We start from the raw sequence: 19,015 nt of genomic DNA on the forward strand, positions 1-19,015 counted from the left end.
GCGATACGAATCAAGAAAATAATTATGCATGAACTACATATCCCCCGTGATTAATGACATTGTATTGCATGCGTCGTCAACCAGCACACAGCCGAACTGTATCTTACCACACAGTAGAGCTGCAAACAGCCAGCTACTCCATACGACCACTAAACAAGACCTCACGCTAAGCAGACCAGAACTATAAGTGTCTCGAATACGGTAGCCAGATTTCGCAATGAGGCAAGCTGAGACCTGACTGGTCCACTAAACTGGAACACGAAGAATTCTTCCGTAACACCTTACAGACTGCTCCAAAGACAAAGTTGTCTCAATAGTTGGGTAGAGAATTATCTCTTTGTAGTAAGTCTGCATTAACTAATACGTGAAATAACTGAATTATGTATAAGTTCCTCACTATGTGTTTCCATATGAAATTTAGCCCAAATTTACCTCCCACTCTATACAAAGTCTACGTAGTACCAAAACTATGTATCCACAAACTATACATGACGGTAGTATCTGTTCCCGAAAGAACAGTTACCGTGGATGACCATGCAGCTTTGCTAGAAACGAAATGATAATTAAATTGACACCCTAGCTGCAAACAGGCGTTGATGTACTTCATTGGGGACATGTTGAAAATGTGTGCCCCGACCGGGACTCGAACCCGGGATCTCCTGCTTACATGGCAGACGCTCTATCCATCTGAGCCACCGCGGGCACAGAGGATACTGCGTCTGCAGGGACTTATCCCTTGCACGCTCCCCGTGAGATCCACATTCCCATCATGTCCACACCACTACATTCGTAGTGCGCCTAATAGATGTTTGCCCATCATACTCGTTACTCGTGGCAGATTAATCCACCAAGTCCCGTGCGAACGCACACGCTATGCCCGAACTCGTACGGGACTTGGTGGATTAATCTGCCACGAGTAACGAGTATGATGGGCAAACATCTGTTAGGCGCACTATGAATGTAGTGGTGTGGACATATTGGGAATGTGGATCTCACGGGGAGCGTGCAAGGGATAAGTCCCTGCAGACGCACTATCCTCTGTGCCCGCGGTGGCTCAGATGGATAGAGCGTCTGCCATGTAAGCAGGAGATCCCGGGTGCGAGTCCCGGTCGGGGCACACATTTTCAACATGTCCCCAATGAAGTACATCAACGCCTGTTTGCAGCTAGGGTGTCCATTTAATTATCATTTCGTATCCACAAACTGTTATGCAACTTAAACTCGTAGGCTAACCTTTGACTAAACAGAACCTAATTTGAATTGAACAGTAACTGGTCTGAATACAACTGAGGTAAAACAGTTATCTGGCCTAATCAAACTTTACACTTACCTCGTGTCTTGACAACATGGATGCAGATTTCTCGAAAGCACAATAACAGACAGCAGCTGAGCTAGATTTCAATTTTTAAATAAAATTTCCAAACAATATTCAAATGTTGCATACTATGTGGTGCAATGTGATAACGCTTAAAGATAATCCTTCTTTAAACGGTGTGATCGGAAGCGTAAATATTCCTATGAAATGATATCCCAAGACAACGATTTTAGAATGAAGTCTATATTCAAAGGACACAGCAAAACTTCGCGTGATCTTCACACGTAACATTGGTCTGAACACTACTACGTTAACGGAGTGAACAATGATGTAAAAAGAGTGCAATGTTAACAGAGAATTTCTAAAAAAAAAAAAAACCAGCTTAATCAGTTGTTACGTTAATTCATGACTCAGGGAAGTGGGATGGCCTTCCTCTCAGCTCTGAGCAAGTGAAAAAAGTTAACTTGCTGAAAATCATTCTGATAAGCTAGCTGCGCAGTGCTGCAGTCTTATTTCATACATATTTCTTTTAAAAAAATTACGTTCGTTTCGCCTTTCAATATATGTATATATCCTTTTACAGTAAATCTTTCTTCATCTAACTGATAGCATCACAAGTGAACGCAGCACTACTGAATACGACCATCACCTACCATCTGCCACACTAAGAGTATATGACTGCGCAGAGGCGAAGATTGTGCCACAACAAGGCGAAAGACTGTTTAGCAGTAACATAACTTGTTCTATCTCTGACGTGCACATCGATAACTTACAAAAATCCTAAATGACATGCCCACCTTACAAATGAAAGTTGCAAGTGAGACAGCCAACTTTCTGAGACTAGTCGCGGAACCGGGACCCGAGCGAGAAATCTTGCTACTGCAACGGCATGAATCTCCACGACAGTCCAGAGATGTAAAAAGGCCATCATCGCCGCCAGCAGCCACAGGCGGAGACACGTCAACGCAACAACCTTTCACTGATGTGCCGCTTTCACGTGGATCTCCTTCCGAGTGACGACACCCGCATGTAGCGCTCTGCCAAGTTCGAGACGTTTCAGCGCAATCCAGAAACACTCTGGTCAGCGCCGAACAGCAGTATTTTAGTAGCATCCCAGGGACAGTGATACTAGAATTAAGGAAAACATGGAAGGAAGGATCCACCAATATAACTTTCTTTTCACATAACCTGTTTATTTAACAAGGTATATACTGTGTTTTACGTATAATCGAAGCATCTAACCATAAAATTTTCTTTAACAAAATGAACAAATTTGCAAAATTTTTTTGACTTTAAACCTTAAGTTTAATAAGATTTTAATCTTTGCAAAAGAAATCTGAAGTGATGTATTGCAAAACAGCAAACAATATGACAGTGATTACAAGACGGCTGGATCTGCAGTCCGCCCGTTATCGGCTGAAACAGCGGTGTTTACTACCGCGCTGGACACAGTCTGTCTTATTAAATGTCCTTCTGCAACACATGTAAACTATATAAGCACCATTGATGACAAGAGTGATTCAGTTACTCAAAACAAATGGCTTAACTTTTAATTTGAAAACTGTATGTCGAAAGGCTCGGGGTTAAGTTGCGCACCTGTTCTTAAAAGTTAAACAGATTAGCAAACAATATGACAATGATAAGGATTACTTCAAAGCAACCAACTTATTAATTTCAGTCGGCAACCAAAGTGCGACTGGACCCCAACCAGTCCCTTCTGACAGGTGACTAAAGCCCTGGTGACAGTTGACTGTTAATATTTTCAAAGTTAAACTGATCGTCAGTTATTAAGACCGCTCTGAAGGAACGTCTTAAAACAGCACTTGTTAACACTTATTACAAGAGAAATCACTCGACGGAACAAACAATATCCAGCTAAAATACACCAATAATGGCCCAGTCTTTCAAACATGGAAACTAACAGCTTAGTACAACAGGTTGTTCAAATTATAACTAATGACTGAGAAATGCAATTACAATCAAAGAATTGAACCGGTTAACAGCTATATCTAACCACAAGGTCCCTGTTTTGTTTAACGGTAACCTGTGCCTTAGTACAATTGTTCCGGCTGTATTTACTACCGCCGGCACGGTAGCTCAGCGTGTTCGGTCAGAGGGTTAGCTGCCCTCTGTAATAATAATAATAATAATAATAAAAAAACTGAGTGAATGGATCAACAACGAACTTCAACGGGCGTCAGGTGACGTCCGCCACGAACAATTGAAACGAACAATAACGAACAAAATGAGATTACAAAAAAAAATCTACCAAGAGCTGATTAATTAGAACATTAATTATCGGGTACAAACCAGAAAGTAAAGGCAATGTAATAACGGGACAGATTTTCAAACGACAACCAGTGTCTTGGTACAATACAACATGCCTATATTTACGACCAAAGAGCAGACCGAGTAATACTCTGAGGGTCGGGTACAATCCAGAAAATAATAAGGAGGGCGTGTAGACAATGAAACGAATCACCACGAGGATTACAGAATGTTACCCCCCTTTATCAGCAAGCAGTTCCACGAATCCACGGTGCGTGGAGCAGTTACTGAGTGGTGCCGATGAAAGCCAGGTGAAAGAGGGAGCCAAGCCGCGAGCGGTCGTCCGACACGAGTGTTGCCAACCAACCGACGGGATGTCGCCCTGCTGCTTGTAGTCGACACTGGCCTCGGTGAAGTCCTCCGGTATCTTCGCTCTGCGCAGGCCCTCCTTGCGCAGCTCGTGGCTTCGGCCGCTCGGACCTCGTGACCACCTCTTGCCGCGACGCTACCGCCAATCCCCAAACTTCGTGCCTCCTTCTCGGGCCAGCAAACCCCATATGTATATCGGCAAGCAAAGACCTTCTAAGGACAAAACCCATAGATACCAACTCTTCCTCATAGATATTGGCAATCGGGCCGCAAGAGAGATAATCGATACTAGGCCTGAGCCAGTGGCGCCAGACAGAAGAGTCTACTAACTCAATGGCGCCACGGCTCAGACAGATCACCACCATAAAACAGCTGAGACGACGTCCAGTCTACGACGGTCAGCGCCATACGATGCAGCCGCCACTGCCGTCTCCGGGACGCAGACCACAACTGCTGAGTCACTGCCTGGGCTGCTGGCAGCCAATTCTCGTCGTCACACCACCATGCCGTGAAATCCAGAAAGCTGGTAACCGCAACTCCCCATTCTGCGGAGTCCTTGTCCAAGAGCCGGAGCAGTCCCGCTGGGCGAGCCTGCCAATCCTTGAGCATCGGTCGCTTCTCCGCCGCCCCCATCGTCCCCGCCGTTCTGACGAAGCCAATAGCCGCCCGCCGCAATGCCATAGGTAGCTGAAAGCCGTAAGCTGCCGTCCTCGAAGAATGCCTGCATCGGGGCGCCTGCGCCAGCGCGCCGCCTTCTGTCTGCTTGCTCCAAACAGATTGCTCTACGTCATGATTATTTACAAAGGGCTTTAGTTACAAATACAATGCCTTATACCGTCTGCCCTGCACCTCAACCCGCCTTCGGCAGGGAGTCACTCGTCAATGCCAGTTACACTATCTCGAGCAATTCTCTTTCCCCTGAGCTACCCAGGCAGATCTGATAGCCTTATCTCTTCCAGTACCTCTCCTACTTCTCAACTTCACAGAAACTGTCTGGCATTTGAAGCACGGCCACCACCCTTGGAGGAAAGGGACCGAGGGAAATTGTTCCAGCATGAAGTTTAGAAAATACACTCCCGGAAATTGAACTAAGAACACCGTGAATTCATTGTCCCAGGAAGGGGAAACTTTATTGACACATTCCTGGGGTCAGATACATCACATGATCACACTGACAGAACCACAGGCACATAGACACAGGCAACAGAGCATGCACAATGTCGGCACTAGTACAGTGTATATCCACCTTTCGCAGCAATGCAGGCTGCTATTCTCCCATGGAGACGATCGTAGAGATGCTGGATGTAGTCCTGTGGAACGGCTTGCCATGCCATTTCCACCTGGCGCCTCAGTTGGACCAGCGTTCGTGCCGGACGTGCAGACCGCGTGAGACGACGCTTCATCCAGTCCCAAACATGCTCAATGGGGGACAGATCCGGAGATCTTGCTGGCCAGGGTAGTTGACTTACACCTTCTAGAGCACGTTGGGTGGCACGGGATACATGCGGACGTGCATTGTCCTGTTGGAACAGCAAGTTCCCTTGCCGGTCTAGGAATGGTAGAACGATGGGTTCGATGACGGTTTGGATGTACCGTGCACTATTCAGTGTCCCCTCGACGATCACCAGTGGTGTACGGCCAGTGTAGGAGATCGCTCCCCACACCATGATGCCGGGTGTTTGCCCTGTGTGCCTCGGTCGTATGCAGTCCTGATTGTGGCGCTCACCTGCACGGCGCCAAACACACATACGACCATCATTGGCACCAAGGCAGAAGCGACTCTCATCGCTGAAGACGACACGTCTCCATTCGTCCCTCCATTCACGCCTGTCGCGACACCACTGGAGGCGGGCTGCACGATGTTGGGGCATGAGCGGAAGACGGCCTAACGGTGTGCGGGACCGTAGCCCAGCTTCATGGAGACGGTTGCGAATGGTCCTCGCCGATACCCCAGGAGCAACAGTGTCCCTAATTTGCTGTGAAGTGGCGGTGCGGTCCCCTACGGCACTGCGTAGGATCCTACGGTCTTGGCGTGCATCCGTGCGTCGCTACGGTCCGGTCCCAGGTCGACGGGCACGTGCACCTTCCGCCGACCACTGGCGACATCATCGATGTACTGTGGAGACCTCACGCCCCACGTGTTGAGCAATTCGGCGGTACGTCCACCCGGCCTCCCGCATGCCCACTACACGCCCTCGCTCAAAGTCCGTCAACTGCACATACGGTTCACGTCCACGCTGTCGCGGCATGCTACCAGTGTTAAAGACTGCGATGGAGCTCCGTATGCCACGGCAAACTGGCTGACACTGACGGCGGCGGTGCACAAATGCTGCGCAGCTAGCGCCATTCGACGGCCAACACCGCGGTTCCTGGTGTGTCCGCTGTGCCGTGCGTGTGATCATTGCTTGTACAGCCCTCTCGCAGTGTCCGGAGCAAGTATGGTGGGTCTGACACACCGGTGTCAATGTGTTCTTTTTTCCATTTCCAGGAGTGTAGTTACTGACAGTAGTAGGGCTGTGATTACGTATTTAAGGCGGTAGGAACATTACTCGCGAAAGGCAGAGTTCTGGATTCTGGTCCCGGTCCAGCACACAGATTTAAGGTGCCAAGAAGTGCAGTGTTGAGAGTGCACGGTTGATTTCTCTGGTATCAGTAGCCAGTCACTGCATCGCCACGACTACCAACAGGAGGAGTAACGATGACATGCTCGACAACATTAGCTCTATTGACATTCAAAATACAGAAATCAGTAAATACTGATAAGCACATAGATTTTTTCGTTTTTTCTAACCGTAGGCATACGTTTCGGATTCATTGCACAGTATCTGCTAGCCGTATGAAGCTCGTAGATAACAATTTTGTTTAAGCTATAATCGGGACCATAATGAAGCTCCGGCCCCAGACATGTTAGATGGTTGATGTATCAGTCGAATATGCAGGCGAGGGATGAAGTGGTACTTGTTATTTTTGAGGGAGGGCTACCTGTGACCGGGATTTGTTCTGCTGAAATACGATATGAGGGATTAACTAAAGAACGGAGAGTACGTCGATGTCTAAAACAACCTTGACTTTGCGTTCAAAGTCCATATTGACTTCAGCACATAAGAGTTGAGATTGGATGCCGTATCCAATAACACTGGAAACACTCTGACTTATCGTATGAAAGGAGCCGAGAGTGTTCACAAACAAATGGATTTTGCTACAAAGCGCACCGGCGTGGGTTGTATTTGCACATAGCTAAACGAATTCGTTAATAACTCATTTTTAATACAGTTTAAGCAGTACTCTACATTAACTGATGAAATTAAATATAAAAGAAGAAAGGAAAAGACACTCAGAATCCTTACCATGGTATTACATGGTAATACACTTATCCTGATCACCAATATAGTATTTCTTTATTACCTTGTACGCGTTTCGGGATAATACCATCGTCAAAGCAGTCAAAAACAATACAAAGTACTTTGTCATTTTCTACTCCATTCTGTAGCACCGTCTGTACCCAAAAGCGTAATGAGATAATAAATAAGTCTTATACTGGTTACCAAGCAAGCATAATACCACTCAGTGACGATTACAGTCGCATATCTCCTGAGAGATTTCTTATTTAAAATGATTTAATACCATGGTACCACATATGTACATGAACTACCCTCCCATCACAGCAGATTTCTTCGCGCACGTCGATGCGGGGCCCTAGGTGACTAGCACCCAGTAGGGTCAACCAACAGGATCTACCACACCACTATCCCAGAGTCTCGCTTAAGTCACCTACAAGTCCTCATTCATCGTACTGCTCCTCCCGTAGCTATCATCAGTTGGACGCTTCTGAACATCCTCTGTTTTATCGAGTCATCAGTCTTCTGACTGGTTTGATGTTGTCCGCCATGAATTTCTACCCTGTGTCAGCCTCTTCATCTCAAAGTAGCACTTGCAACCTACGTCCTCATTTATTTGCTGGACGTATTCCAAGCTCGGTTTTTGCCCTTTACAGCTCTCTCTAGTACCATGGAAATTATTCTGAGGTCTCTGATGTCTTAACAGACGTCCTATCACAAAGATGACAATGGTGAACTGCTTGAAGAAGAAACTGTAGTGAGCCGTGCGTGGCTCGTGTTCCGGTCGTCATGTATTTTACACCCTGTTTTTAACGTACTTCCATCTCATTACGTTAATTTAAATTACTACTGTCACTGAGTTGCTGCTTTTCCTGACCGTCACCTGCGCTAGCAAGGCGAATCGATATATCCGCTCCTGTAGTATCTTCGCTCGACTGCTATTACTTCCTGGACTGTGTCGTGGCAATGTGGCACTAGTGCAGTCGGGTTGGAATAGCAGCGAGGCCTGCGTCGACATGGCTCGCCCGACTTCGCCTCCACGCATCACTTGAGCCGGGCCACGGTCTTGGTGGATCGTCGGTCGGTCGTCCTACCGGACGACGCGTTTTGGCTCGCTGATCGTTCATGAATCAGCTATGTGTGCGTGCATCGACTCCCGATTTGTCTTCGTGTGTGCTTAATTACTGTTGGGTATCGTTCAGGTCTTCGTGCAGTGTTTGTCAGCTTGTATGTGTAGTTGGCGTAATTTCCAAATGGTTCAAATGGCTCTGAGCACTATGGGACTTAACATCTATGGTCATCAGTCCCCTAGAACTTAGAACTACTTAAACCTAACTAACCTAAGAACATCACACAACACCCAGCCATCACGAGGCAGAGAAAATCCCTGACCCCGCCGGGAATCGAACCCGGGAACCCGGGCGTGGGAAGCGAGAACGCTACCGCACGACCACGAGATGCGGGCGCGTAATTTCCAGTGAGAAGTTATTTTAAACGTTGTCGGTATATTGGCTCTGAGAGGTCGGTCGTCTCAACGGTCGACATGTAAGTGGTTCTCTTAGTGCTTCTGAGCCCTTTCAATTATCATCTTGTGGAACTCGGGTCGGTCCCTTCGTGGTGCAGGGACGTCGGTTAGCCAGTGGACGTGTTTCCTCTGCATGGATGGGTCCGAGCCAGTGTTTCCACCGTCGTGTGTCTGGAAGTGAGTGGGAGACGCACCAGCAGTGCGGTCGCGACAAGGCAGCAGTCGTGGACGGATCAGCAGGCATTCGGTCGGTTGGTGAGGGCCAGGGAGGACATCTCTGTGCGGTGCAGTCGCCTGGGTCCGCTGCCGGGCCCTGCGCAGTCTCGCAGCGTGTGTGAATCTGTACGAGCGCTACCAGCTTCGTGGTTTACCGACCCAGGACGTCAAAGTTGAGTGTGTAACCTTTTGTGTTTGAGTTCTCATGTACTGATTGGGGCCGGCCGGTGTGGCCGAGCGGGTCTAGGCGCTTTAGTCTGGAACCACGCGACCGCTAGGTCGCAGGTTCGAATCCTGCCTCTGGCATGGATGTGTGTGATGTCCTTAGGTTAGTTAGGTTTAAGTAGTTCTAAATTGTAGAGGACTGATGACCTCAGATGTTAAGTCCCATAGTGCTCAGAGCCATTTGAACCATTTATACTGGTTGGTGGCAACGAGGTGGTTATGTGGGTCGGTCTGTGACTGTCCCCTGGTTGGGTTCCGACGGATCAGGTGTAGTTGGACTCACCACCTGTCTCGCCTAAGTGAACGAGGGCAGACCGACCTCCGTGGAGGCTTCTGAGTGCCACCGGTGTTTAATATTCTGTTGTCAGCTATTTTAAATTTTAGGCTTATGGTTATTTGTTTTGTCTTCTTAAAATTTTGCAAAATTAGTTTTTAATTTATCTTTCAAGCTTAAACACTGTGGCCTTCTGCCTTTAAAGATTATGGTAATATATTTTAAAAATTTTGAAGTTTAATTGTGGCCCTCAACCACTGGTATTGCACCTTGCATATGTTGCTTCTTTAAATTATTTTGTGGCTATCTTAATTAGCTTTTAGGATTCCTTGTTGTTAAACATGCTGGCCTTCTGCCTTTAAGGGTCTGTGATAATATATTCTGAAGTTTTGAAACTTAATTGTGGCCCTCAGCCATTTGTGTTGCACCTTGCATTTGTTGCTTTTTGGGGTTTTAAATTATTTCATTGCTATTTTAATTGAATTTTTGATTTTTTAAGATTTCTTGTTGGCCTTCTGCCTTTAAAGGTCTATGGTAATATATTCTAAAATTTTGGAATTTCATTGTGGCCCTCAGCCATTTGTATTGGACCTTGCATATGTTGGTTGTATCTAGTTTGCTGTGATATTTTTAAAAAAATCTTTTATTGCTATTTTACTTCGTTTTTTATCTTGTTGATTTGTTAAGATTTCTTGTTTGGAGGCCGTCACCCGTGAAAGAGTTGCATTCGGTAAAGGTACGGTTATGTGCCGCTTTGGAATAAAAGTTGTTAAATTACAATAAATTACAATTAGAAGCAGAAACTGACCTCAACCCTTGGCTATTTCCACAATCCTATTACCTGTTCTGCCCAGCGGGTTTAGCGGGCGTCTCATGTAGTTTCTTCAGATCGACTACGTAAATTAGAAAGCACTAGCGAATGGAAGAAAAATTATGAGAGAACAGTCTTTGTTTTCGGTATCAGGATAAACTATAGTACGTCATTCAGTTGTTAATTATGTTGTGTTAGCTACCACTGTTCTGCTGCACTTGCTGGTGTGTCCGCACAGGCTGCGGACTGGAGCGACACGCAGTAAGCGACGCGGCAGCTCCCTGATGGCCAGCCGCGGTTTCACAGTCCATTAGCCGCTGCCACGGCGTGCGGCCGCAGACACGCTCCGTCGCCCGCCGCAGCACTGGAGCCCGGGGCTCGGTATGCCAGCCGTGACGGAGGCTCGCCTGCCTGCCTGACGAAGCGCTCGCGCCACTGCAGGCACTTGACAGGCTCGTACCGCACCACGTCAAGTCTTCAGCAACTCCAGACAAGGCACAGTGTGGTCAGTGCATCCACAAGCTGAAGCACCGAAAGGCGAGTTGTGATTTCTGAACACAGCTGGACTCGTCAACAGTTCGAGCAAGTGGTTGTCAAATGTTGGTGCTTGGGCGTATTCCTGCAAAGTTTACCTTCAGAGACTGGCCAGAACGAAACGAAATTCCTAGCACGTGTGCGATAGTATACCGTAGACTGCTGATTACGGGGAGATGGGGTCCTAGCAACGCCCTCTCGTGTGCGACCAGAAGGATTTCAGTGAAGCAAATGTCAGTCGGTAAAGAGGTGTCAGACCAGAAAACAGAAAGAGCAGTGTTGGCTGAGACAAACTGCGGGGTTGGTTCAGCCATTTACACTGCCTGACAAAAAATCTGAAGCACCCGTAAGTGGACAGCGAATGTGATGTCATGTCAGTGATTACAAAGTCGATTCAAATTTACAAAGAACTTCACGGTATGAGCCCACTTATCAGTATGACGTAGCACCTCTGATCTAGATCCATGCACCGATTCTGTTAGGAAGTTTTTAAAAGCTGTCGTATCGTCTCATGGCCTGGCGTTATTTTTTGTCTGTCGCCTCGATGGTGATGGTTGTCCCAGCCTGGTTGACATGGAACAGCGTCCGATCTGTAACTGTTAAAAACAAACTCCTCGCTTGGTTGATTAGTTTCAGACACTGTCTCCCTTAGATAGGTATCAACGTATCGATGGAGCAGCACGCCGGAATGTGTAAGCAACCTTTGTTTAAAATTGAAGCACTGGTGTTCGAAATCTGTCGGTCTTCTTTACTTCGAACCCACAGCGCCTGCACCACTCGGTACAGCAACAACTCTCTTGATCTGAAACAATTAACCAAATATGCGTCTGGTGTCCGCGACAGGCTGATAAGCCTACGCGAACTTGATAACTGTAGTTCTTATGCCCGGTTTGCGAATGAGTGTTCAAATGCAGATAATAGGATATCCTGAATTATAAAGTCCATCACTCAAGCCGATGCAACATCATAGTTTTGCGAGGATGTTGATTTATTAATTAATATAGAGTCGTCAAAGCGTCGCTACGGTGTTAATCCAACGACTAATACGACGTAATTCCAGAGATAAAATGCTCTTCGGATAATATATAGAAAGCGTCGTATTTCGGTGTAAACCTGCTGTTCACTATTAACAAAATAACTAAACCACATTTAACTTCTGCGTTCTCTCAAGAAATAGTTGATTTCACAATTACACAGTAAATTTCCCTTAAATGACGTAGCAGACACGAAGCATGAAGGTTATATTGGAGTTTTTTGAACTTTGGAATTATTTAAACCTGCACTGAAAACACACCGATCTGTCATTCACATTGACTGCAGCTTTCGACAACACGGTGCAACTGTACGTCTTTTGTGATCGCGTGTAGCTGTTTCCTACTCAAGGCTAATAACAGAGTTTATGTCGGCGGTTGGTATATTTCTGTGTCCTTTGAATTTTGATGTTCGTGACAATCACAGATCACGAAGGCTAAGTCCCAGCGTTAATGAGGTATCACACGATTTACTTTTCTTTCACATATAATAACTGCTCCGTTGTCTGGCTAAACCGTAAATGTTATTTCACTTCATTTCGAAATTCTGACTAGTACGTCGAGTCCATACTGGAAAACTTTAAAACTTCAGATCGGTTTGAAACAATCTTGTAGCGTTCAATAGTCTTACTACAATTACGACGTCTACAGGAGAGAGACTGAATTAACATCTCCAATGAAGTGTTACATTGTAGTCGCAGCGAACTTACAGCTCCATGCGGCTACAACTCTCTTCTTGGATAATTGTTATCTCTGATCTATTTATGGTCTAGGCTTTAACCTTCGCAAAGAATATAATTTGAATTATTTATTTAAAGTTTCAGGCCCCGTATCATCTGAGAGTCTTTCATTTAGTTCTTTCTTTATAATAAACGTTATTAGTTACATAGTATTCGTGTTAGTCAAACTTGCAATAGTGTTAATTTTTTTGTCAGTAGCTCCCGTCATTGTCAGGATAACTAATTTTGCTATTTATTTTGCTACCAAAGGGCTTTCATTAGGGGTTCGATATTTTGGGTGTTAGAATGGGGAGAATTGGCCCCTTATGTTGTAACTAGTTCTTAATATCTTGCGCACTGGCACTTGGACGGAGTTGACGCTGGAACTGTCCCCACGCATCTTGCATCGGGGACAGTTGGGGGTGGGGGAATCTTGCTGGCGCGCGGGAATATCGCAACAGCACGCAGACAGTTCATAGAGATAGGTGTTATGTGGGGACGAGCATTGTCCTGTTGAAAATCCACAATACTGTCGTATGAGGAGTAACACATGAGAACGAAGCCTGTCCGAGTTCCCTCAATCAGCTGTGACTTACAGTCATACCCAGTGCCCCCCTCCCCATACCATGATGTCAGCAACAATGCCTCTGTGTCTCTCCAAAGCACTGGAAGAATTGGCCCTCTCCCCAGGCCGCCGCCATACTAGCCGACGATGGTCATCCGGGGAGCAGTCCATGCTTCCCCGTCGCGGCACCGCTCCAGACGCAGCAGTCTGTGTTCTGGCGCTAACAGCAGCCTACGCGTGCAACCATAATTCCATATTCTGGCTGCTGCTCGTCTAGGATGGCAGGTGCAGATAAGGGGTTACTACGTGCTCGGTGCACAGTACGGCGATCATCCCTTTTGATGGTCAGACGTGGCCGAACCGAACGCTGACGACAAGTATGCCTACCATCATGTTCCCATGACCGAGCGAGAAGGCGCAGTGATTAACACACAGGACTCGGATTCGGGAGGATGACGGTTCAAACCATCCTGGCAAACACCAAGACGGTTCCTTTGAAAGGGTATGGCCGACTTCTTTCCCCGTTTTTCCCTAATCCGATGATACCGATGACCTCGCTGTTTGGTCCCCTCTCCCGACCAACCGACCAACCAACCAACCAACGTTCCCATGTAGTTAAACATCGCGCCACTGTCACGTCCGAGTGCCCCACAAGTCTATATATTCTACGATCAGACTAGCCAGGCAAATAGGGAGTCCCAATGAGGCCCCTGTAAAGTCTGTCACGTGCTGATAAAGCTGTCTCACACGTGTACGCTGCATCTTCGTGTCTTTTGCTGTTCACGCTCCTTATGTCTAGTACAACGGCTGCTAACAACACGAAACACGGGCAATAATAATGTGCTCTCGTGGCTGTTGTACCTGTCACAAAGAACATTCACGTACCTACCGGCGCTGTATATGTGTACGAAGGTCTCTTGGCGTCCGACCATGTCTTCTGGATGCTTCACTTTTTATGCCAAGTGGTGTATGCTGATCATGAAACTCTTTGAGTATGCATCTGCTCACAACCGAGCCAACTTTCTTTTCAAACTGACCACTATCGGGCAGTGTCGCCTATAGTCAAATCATTTCTCGTAATCAACGAGTCTTGACGGAACTGTCAGTTTCATTGTCATACATGAGAGCATGTAACAGTTAAGCTGATAGTTCCCTTTATACTCGTTATTCTGTAACTACGAGAAATAATCTGAACATGGGCGACACTGCCCGAAACTGATCAATTTGAACTAATAAAAACCATCGACCCTCAGACAGGAATTACATCTATTTTCTGCAAGTAGGTTCGTGGGTTAATCCGTGATTATGAATAAATTTTTAGCTGAGAATATCGCTGAAATAATTTGTTCATGTAGATGAGCCGTTTCGGCAAATCTCTGTTGCCATCTTCGGATCTATGTTTACATCATTGCACAATCTTCTTCTTCAGTACAGTAAGTTGTGCTAAGCAATGTATATCCATGTTGGTATTGTGAACTGTACCCGAAGAAAACATGTTAGTTTCAGAATAACAGCTATGTACACACATATACTGCGCAATAATGTGTTTACATAGCTGTTATTTTAAAACTGGAATGCCGACTCCTTGTGTAGCTCAGGACACCAACATGGATACCTATTTCATAGCACCACTTACTGTACTAAAATGAAATGTCGTGTGACTAGGGCATCCCCTCAGGTAGGCCTTTCGCCTGGTGCAAGTCTTTCGATTTGACGCCACTTCGATGACTTGCGCATCGACGGGGAATGAAATTATGATGATTAGGACAACACAACACCCATTCCCTGAGCGGAGAAAATCTCCGACCCAGCCGGGAATCGAATCCGGGTACTTAGGATTGACATTCTGTCGCACTGACCACTCAGCTACCGGGGGTGGACTTACTGTACTGCAGAAGGAGATTGTGTAATGATGTAAACATAGATTCGAAGGTAGCAACAGAGCATTGCCAACACCACTCATCTGTATGAATCTTAGCGATCTTGTAAGTAGAAAATTTGTTCTATGTTCTTTGTTGAAAATAAAACTTCAATCTTTGAAAATGTGAGATACGTGTAGTTTGTTGTTGTAGGATAGGAGCTGTGCTACCGCTTGCGTGCACGGCCTCTCCGTAATTCAGGTCTAGAAAGCCCGGTATGGTAGTGCTCGGTGAATGGAAAGCTGCGGCCGCTGACCCCAAGTCTCTAGCGGCAGCGCCATGTGGCGAACCCGCCGAGGCACAAAAGCTGGAAACACGCCCCACCCACCCACACAGCCAGCGGCGCCCGCGCCGACTTGCGTGCTCTAAATTGGCCCCTGACCTCGCGGGGAGAGGGAGCCCACTGCCTAGGGCCGGGTCACTCGCTCCAACCTCTGTACATGCCCGCACCAGCTCTGGTCAGCGGAGTCTGCAGCCGTACAGGACCACCGGTCGTTTTCACAACACTGACCTTCAAATTTAGAGTCATTTACACTCCTGGAAATGGAAAAAAGAACACATTGACACCGGTGTGTCAGACCCACCATACTTGCTCCGGACACTGCGAGAGGGCTGTACAAGCAATGATCTCACGCACGGCACAGCGGACACACCAGGAACCGCGGTGTTGGCCGTCGAATGGCGCTAGCTGCGCAGCATTTGTGCACCGCCGCCGTCAGTGTCAGCCAGTTTGCCGTGGCATACGGAGCTCCATCGCAGTCTTTAACACTGGTAGCATGCCGCGACAGCGTGGACGTGAACCGTATGTGCAGTTGACGGACTTTGAGCGAGGGCGTATAGTGGGCATGCGGGAGGCCGGGTGGACGTACCGCCGAATTGCTCAACACGTGGGGCGTGAGGTCTCCACAGTACATCGATGTTGTCGCCAGTGGTCGGCGGAAGGTGCACGTGCCCGTCGACCTGGGACCGGACCGCAGCGACGCACGGATGCACGCCAAGACCGTAGGATCCTACGCAGTGCCGTAGGGGACCGCACCGCCACTTCCCTGCAAATTAGGGACACTGTTGCTCCTGGGGTATCGGCGAGGACCATTCGCAACCGTCTCCATGAAGCTGGGCTACGGTCCCGCACACCGTTAGGCCGTCTTCCGCTCACGCCCCAACATCGTGCAGCCCGCCTCGAGTGGTGTCGCGACAGGCGTGAATGGAGGGACGAATGGAGACGTGTCGTCTTCAGCGATGAGATTCGCTTCTGCCTTGGTGCCAATGATGGTCGTATGCGTGTTTGGCGCCGTGCAGGTGAGCGCCACAATCAGGACTGCATACGACCGAGGCACACAGGGCCAACACCCGGCATCATGGTGTGGGGAGCGATCTCCTACACTGGCCGTACACCACTGGTGATCGTCGAGGGGACACTGAATAGTGCACGGTACATCCAAACCGTCATCGAACCCATCGTTCTACCATTCCTAGACCGGCAAGGGAACTTGCTGTTCCAACAGGACAATGCACGTCCGCATGTATCCCGTGCCACCCAACGTGCTCTAGAAGGTGTAAGTCAACTACCCTGGCCAGCAAGATCTCCGGATCTGTCCCCCATTGAGCATGTTTGGGACTGGATGAAGCGTCGTCTCACGCGGTCTGCACGTCCAGCACGAACGCTGGTCCAACTGAGGCGCCAGGTGGAAATGGCATGGCAAGCCGTTCCACAGGACTACATCCAGCATCTCTACGATCGTCTCCATGGGAGAATAGCAGCCTGCATTGCTGCGAAAGGTGGATATACACTGTACTAGTGCCGACATTGTGCATGCTCTGTTGCCTGTGTCTATGTGCCTGTGGTTCTGTCAGTGTGATCATGTGATGTATCTGACCCCAGGAATGTGTCAATAAAGTTTCCCCTTCCTGGGACAATGAATTCACGGTGTTCTTATTTCAATTTCCAGGAGTGTATTTAACCTGATCGGATTATGGCCTTCAGGCTCTCTCCTAAATGGAATCAGGGTTTCATACACATAGTATTTGTTTACATCATAGTTCATTCAGAAATTATAATTTTAGTGTGGTAAATGCCAATAGAATGCAACTAACAGAATAAAAAATGATTAGAATGGATGTACAGACAATGTGAATGTACTGACTAAAAATTAATATCGTTAATACTAGTAGTACTACTACTGCTGCTATCATTAATAATAATAATAATAATAATAATAATAATAATAGTTATTGTGCGACGCAAGAAGCAGTGGGAGTGGAAATTCGCTGGCGGTTGGATGAGCGTAAATCCTCAACAATCTTTAAGTACATTACACTACTAACTCAGCAAATCCTGGTCGTGCGGTAGCGTTCTCGCTTCCCACGCCCGGGTTCCCGGGTTCGATTCCCGGCGGGGTCAGGGATTTTCTCTGCCTCGTGATGGCTGGGTGTTGTGTGCTGTCCTTAGGTTAGTTAGGTTTAAGTAGTTCTAAGTTCTAGGGGACTTATGACCACAGCAGTTGAGTCCCATAGTGCTCAGAGCCATTTGAACCATCAGCAAATCCGAGCGCTTGGAGAAGGTGAATTAAGTAAGCTATCCAGCGCTCAATTTACCAAAATTTATCTTAATGGTTCAAATGGCTCTGAGCAGTATGGGACTTAACTTCTGGGGTCATCAGTCCCCTAGAACTTAGAACTACTTAGACCTAACCAACCTAAGGACATCACACACATCCATGCCCGAGGCAGGATTCGAACCTGCGACCGTAACGGCAGCGCGGTTACTTTAATATTAACACAATTCACTGAGGTGACAAGTCATGGGATACCTTCAAATATCGTGTCGCTGGAAGTCCCCTGCAGAAATATCGAGCCATGCTACCTCTATATGCGCCCATATTGCCTAACTGTTGCCGCTTACCTCTCGATTTTGTCCCATGAATGTTCGATGGGATTCAAGTCGGGCGATCTGGGGCCCAAAAAATTCGCTCGAATAGCGTACAACGTTATTCAAACCAATCGCGAACTATTGGGACCCACTGACACGTTTTAGAACATGATGTCCATGAATGGCTCAAAATGGTCCCCAAGTAGTCGAACACAAGCATATCCAGCCAATGATCGGTTCAGCTGGACCTCAGGACCCAGTCCATCCATGTCAGAGCATCCCACACCATTATGGAGCCACCATCAACTTGCACAGTACCTAGTCGACAACTTGCGTCCATGTCTTCGTGGGGTCTGCGGCACACTCGAACCCTACCGTCAGCTCTTACCTACTGAAATCGGGGCTTATCTAGCTAGGTCACGGTTTTCCGGTCGTCTAGGATCTAACCGATACGGTCACGAGCCCAGTAGAAGCGCTACAGGCGATGTTATGCTGTTAGGAAATGAACTCGCATCGATCGTCTGCTGCCGTACCCCATTAACACTAAATTTCGCCGCACTGTCGTAACGGATACGTTCGTCGTACGTCCCACATTGATTTCTGTGGTTATTGTACGCAGTGTTGCTTGTCTATTAGCACTGACGACCGTGCGCAAACTTCGCTGCTGTTGGTCATTAAGTGAAAGCCGTCGGCCACTGCATTATCCGCAGTGAGAGGTAATACCCGAAATTTCATATTATTGGCAAGCTCTTGACACTGTGGATCTCGGAATATTGAATTCCCTAACGATTTCCGGAATGGAATGTGGCATGTGTCTAGCTACAATTACCATTCCGCTTTCGAAGTCTTAATTCCCGTCGTGCGGTCATAATCACGCTGGAAACCGTTTCACATGACGCACCTGAGGACATGTGACATCTCCGACAATGTAAGGCCGTCTTGTACCTTGTGTACGAGACAGTACCGCCATCTGTATGTGTGCATATTGCTAGCCCATAACTTTTTACCTCAAGGTACAGCACATGGTAAAATCATCT

At 47.3% G+C, this 19,015-nt stretch overlaps 1 non-coding gene across 1 annotated transcript; it reads right to left on the reverse strand.

Annotated features, from left to right (window-relative positions):
• Window positions 1–628: 628 nt before the first annotated feature.
• Trnat-ugu (transfer RNA threonine (anticodon UGU)) lies at window positions 629–703 on the reverse strand. Its single transcript has one exon. It is a non-coding gene; the product is annotated as a tRNA-Thr (tRNA).
• Window positions 704–19,015: the final 18,312 nt, after the last annotated feature.

The sequence above is a fragment of the Schistocerca nitens genome, chromosome 2 (genome assembly GCF_023898315.1).
Source record: "Schistocerca nitens isolate TAMUIC-IGC-003100 chromosome 2, iqSchNite1.1, whole genome shotgun sequence".
Classification (NCBI taxonomy): domain Eukaryota; kingdom Metazoa; phylum Arthropoda; class Insecta; order Orthoptera; family Acrididae; genus Schistocerca; species Schistocerca nitens.